Raw genomic sequence first — 5,451 nt, 5'->3', positions numbered from 1 at the left:
GACTCTTTTTAAGCACGAGATCCTCTCCCCTTCATCGCAGGCAGCAGTGTGTATTCACGTTGATTGGAGGTTTTTTTTTTGTTTTTTTCAACCATGACTTTTCCTATTGGCAAATTCATTTCTTGATTTGATCGGACTTCATACATTGCTAAAGTTTTGAGCAAATATTTCATTAGGGTTTCATCTTCCGTGTGTTTCAAAGTTTGGAGGTGGGCCTGCATTGGGTTTGTCAATCATTCATCCTGGAATTATCCTGCATTGCATTCAAGCTCTTAAGAGCTTTATATTCTGTGTTGAGTAGAATGAGTGTAAAGTGGCTTGTGGAGATCGGGGGCTTTGTGTTTCTAGCTTGATTTTGGCAGTGACTTGTGTGGCACGGGTAACCCGCCTTAAACTCGTTAATCATGAGGTTCTTAGCAGTAAGGACCCAAATCATATTTTGCACATGGAGGAACCAAGCTTTTCCAGTCTTTTCCAATCAAGCCCTTGAAAGAGCCTCATATAGGTCTTTTATGCCTAACTTTTATAAACAAAGGCTAATTTTTGCTGACTAGATATGGACAGAAATCTCTTTTCATCAACTTTGTTGTGGTTCAAGTATTTTTCAATTGTTTTTCCATTTGATGCTCATTTTTCTCATCAAAGTCAGATCTTGGTTTTGGTTCAATTTTTGTGAACACAAGGGGTTGATTATTGGAATTGCGAGGGAAGATTTGTTACATTTTCTTGTTTCATCATGGATTTGTCTAAAGTAGAACTTCCAACTCCATACAATTATCATAGGTGGAAATCCGATATGGGGATTTTGTTGTTGAAATTGCACTTGAAATGAATTACATTTGGCCAATATCTAGAACCCACAAGTGCTACTAAAAAGAAGAAATGGTTTGATCGAAGAGATGAAGCTCTTGGTACTCTTATTGTGTTTATTTCTCCTAATTTGAGATATCATGTTGTATTTTGTAAAAGTCCTAATGAGATTTGGACTACCTTAGAGAGTCTCTTTAGTAACCTAGATAAGATGAGGAAATTTTGTTTGGAGAATGAATTAATGAATCTTGATCCTAGACATTTTAACAATATCCAAGACTTTGTCACCAAGCTAAGTTCTCATAGATTGCAGTTGATAGAATGCGAAGTTACAAAAGAAGATAAAAACTTGATTCCATCTATACTCTCTAAGCTAGGTACTAATTATTTTGTGCTTGTTTTGTATTTTATGCTACTATAGGTGCTCTAGGTAGTGCACAAAAAATACCCCCTCTTGATGGTTTTGCAGCTCAACTCACAAGGGCATAAGCAAAGTTGGCATAGATGGGCACTTTGATGCCTTTAAGGTCTCAAGCACTTCTTGCAAAATATCCACATCCAAAAGATTCAAGTGGTAAGGACAAGAAATAGAATAAGTATTCTAAGTCTAATGAAAGAGTTAAGGATTCTCCTTAACAACCTAGTCCTAAGTCCAAGTCCTCTTCTCAAGAGGAATAATCCAAAAAGAAGAAGATGAAATGTGCTTATTGCAAGAGAACAAGACATGATGAACATAGGTGTTATACTAAGAATATTGATGAGCTTACACACCTTCTTGTGAAGAACAACATTTTACTGCCCTCATCAGTGTCTGTTTCTTATTCTTCAACTTCTTAATCAACATAATCTTCATCTATCCAATCGAGGAACACATGATTTATAAATGGAATAGAAATTAAAGAGTTCTCTTGGCTTCCACTATTCCTGAAAATGGGAGATGACATGTCTTGATTTAGGTGCATCTCATCATATTGTATCTTCTTTTGAGCCTTGTAGTTCACCTAACATTTTGATGGATAGCAATACATACATGAAGGTTTGTGAGAAATGTTCACTTTCAATGATGTTCTTTGTGTACTCTTCTTAACCACTAATCTCATTTCGGTTTATCAAATTACTCATGGTGCACAAGGTAAGATAGTTGAGTTTACTCTTGATCATGTAATCATTAGAGACATGGAGACTAGAGATATCATTGCTACAGGGGTGGTGGATCATGCATCTCAATTGTATTTCTTTTTCCATTTTCTCTAGATGATGATGTTCCATTAATTGATGTCCACATCCTTCCATCAAGGGTAAATCATGTTTGTGAGAAGAAGTTTGATCACTTGAATCTTGGTTTTCTTGAGACTAGCATGAACATTGAGCTTCCTATTCCTCCACCATTAGCTTCTTCATATTTGAGTTCCACTCTTGAGTAGTTTTATCATAGTTTTTTAGATCTTTCTTTGTTGGATGAGTATTTGGCAAGTATTTTAGATTTGTTTGTGGAGTCTCATCTTGTAGTTTTGGGAGACATACTTGAGGGGATTTCACTCCTCTTTGATGACAACTTCAACACAACTATTCATTCATGTTTATTATTTTTGGAGATTAACATTGATGAGTTGCCTTCTTCACTTGCTTTGTTACATTTCTTGGTTGAGTTTGATCATGATTATGTGGTGGCTTCTTTGAGTTTGGAGACTCCTACTTAGTTTTTAAGATATTTCTACTTGGAGACTTCCTCCCTCCTCCTTTCAGTTGGACATGGAGTGGTTTCTTCATTATTCGATGGACTTGTTTCTTCCTAAGGGGAGATATGTTTCTTGTAGGCATTATATCATATTTTGTTTCCAAGCATACTTCATCAGTATTAAAGTTTCTTCATTGTTGGGGAGCATCATGTCTCTCTATTTCCTTCCTATGGGGGATTATTGATTATATATATGATGTATGTAGTCCTTTGGGGTCGTAGTGAGTCCTTCAGGCATCATATTGATTTTTTCTTTTCTCTCCTTTGGAGAGGAGTTTTGTCCCATTAGGTTTTCTCTTTTTCTTTGGTTTGTGAGATATTCCATTGCATTACAAAACATTTTCATTATACATGAGTACCTAACATGACCTTGTTGTCAGGACCAATATTGCATCTTTCTTTTATGTTGCATAATAATCTACTCTCTAAGTCGCACTTAAGGAGGAGTGTTGGAGTAAATGTGGTTTTACTCATTTACCTATGCTTAAGCTTTACTTGGGTAGCTAACATTATTAGTTATTAGCTATTTAGTGCATTTTCTTTTTACTATTTCTCGTAATTGGATGTCATTTTTCTCTACTAGCTCTCTCCTTCCCTTTATAACCAAGGAATATGTACATATTTTACATCTCAATCCCAATTCCCTATTTTATGAAATAGCTTTTCTTCTCTTGCTTGTGAAGGTTATAGTTTAGGTTGTGTTCTTGGTTTGGAGGTTGCTCCAACAAGATTATCATACTTCACCTTAAGAGTATTCAACAAGAAGGCCAGGTCAAGATCAAGGTTAGCAGAGTCAAATTAATCTTAATACTTTTAATACAATATTTAGAGTAATACACTTTACCACTATCATTCTTAGAGAAAAAAATTCTTGAGTGAATTCACATTCTTCTTATTGCCCTTATCACCATTGGTTTTTGGAATAGGGGTATTGTATAAATAGGGTCATCTTTTTTAATATCAATAAGATCCATGTTAGAAGAGTCAAATGCACTATAACAACACCAATGAATAAAAATCATCTTATCCAATGTAGTTCCAATGGAAGGGAGAAAGGAATTCAAAGCTTTGCCTCTTCAATTAGGGTAATTGAATTTACTGGGTTTGGAAAGAGGAAGAGGGGATATTGTCTCGGGAAAGATTTCTTGTGGTAAAAATAAGGAACTTATATTGTTAAAAAAATAATATTAAACCCTAACAGGGTGAGGGGAGAGAAATAATTTTAATATGTAATTCTACAAAGAAGATATTAGAACAATAAAAATATGAACAATCTTAATTGATTCTCTTTATGTATTTTGATACACAGTAATTATAATCATGTGATTACTTAAGGATTATAGTTGTAACCCAACTATTGTTCCAAATAGAGTGCAATCAAATTTTTAGGCTATATCTTTAATCTTTGTGCATATGCCTAATCTTATGTTTAGATATGATGGCCTCAATCTAAAGTGAGAAATTGTGTGAGGGAATAATATAAAAGGGGTTTCTAGAGGTGTGATGGTGATGTGGAGGTTTGTGGAGAGATAAATAGCAAGGGCTTAGAATTTTTAAGGATAAATCTTACTAGGCACTTGGGACTTTAGGAAAATTTAGTTCAATATATCTAAACGATTAAGAGATGCACAAAGGATTTTGAGGATGAATATTTAGGTAGGTTTCTAATCAAGATGATCGATAAGGTCATATTATTTTTTAGGAATAGCTAGAGGAGCGCCCTAAATAGTGACTCTACTATTTAAATTAGATATAACACATTCAAAAAAGTTGATCTTGATAGTGTGAACCCATTCATCAGATTACTTAATGTATCAAACAACTATATAATAATTGTGAGGGGTCTTATGATAGTGGAGTCTAGGGTTATTAGATTACAACAACCAAAATCCTTTGGGAACAAAACTTTGACCTGTCTCCTTCATATTTCTTGCTAACATTGGTTGCATTGTTGGGACCCTGGTTAGGCTATGTTGGGGTTTTTGCTAGGAGTTTTTTTGTTGATTTGAATTGTAACCATTCTGGATCTAGAAGGGAATAAGAAATGGAGCCCAACTGACCAATTTTTTATGTTCTTGACATCTACCCTATGAGATGGGGTCAAGCACCAAGGGGATGAAGATTGCAAAAGAAGAAAGTCCAAAAAAACATGAAAATATGTGGGTGTTAAAGAAAATGAATGAATAACCATCATGGGATGCAATATAGGAGTAATGTAAGGTTAAATTTCTAACACCCATGGAAAAATATGATAACAAGAATTCAAAGGAACAAACTAAGATGAGGAATATACACAATGACCAGTCCTAATAGAGAAGAAATGATACTTAGATAAACAATGGAGAGAGAAGAAAGGCATAGGAGAAGAAATGAGCATGCCAATAAGGATATTGTTAAGTGAGCTGATATGGGTGTTTCCAAATAAAGTAAAAATAGGTGCAAAACCAAAGAGGATACCTCAAAAGACTTGAACTTGAGATTTGATAAACTACAAAAAATGGTAAGTAATCTGATCAACCTTTCAAAGGATATTATAGAAGGAGATTGCTAGAAAGGTCAAGTAGTAGCAACATGGCTCCTTCCCTACCACACTCCTTGAAAGATTAACTAATGTCACAATAAAATTGAGTAATGGGTTCAAGGTGCTCTTACAAAATTTGAAAAGAACCCCATTTCAGACTAGTGAATATATGGAGATTTAGTTAATCTAAGTGTAAGGAGATTAAGATAAGATAATAAGGATGAAGAAGAAGATAAACAACATATTAATTGAGAGGTACAATAGATAAAATATTTTTTACAAATCAAGGAGTGGAAAGAGGAAACAAAATTGCACAACTATTAGACCAAGACCCATCCCTAGCTAGATACAAAAGTAGGAGAATTGAGATAAAGAAAATACA

Source organism: Cryptomeria japonica, chromosome 5 (genome assembly GCF_030272615.1).
Source record: "Cryptomeria japonica chromosome 5, Sugi_1.0, whole genome shotgun sequence".
In the NCBI taxonomy this organism is placed as follows: Eukaryota; Viridiplantae; Streptophyta; class Pinopsida; order Cupressales; family Cupressaceae; genus Cryptomeria; species Cryptomeria japonica.
The sequence above is the reverse complement of the archived record's forward strand: the minus strand, read 5'-3'. Positions refer to the sequence as shown.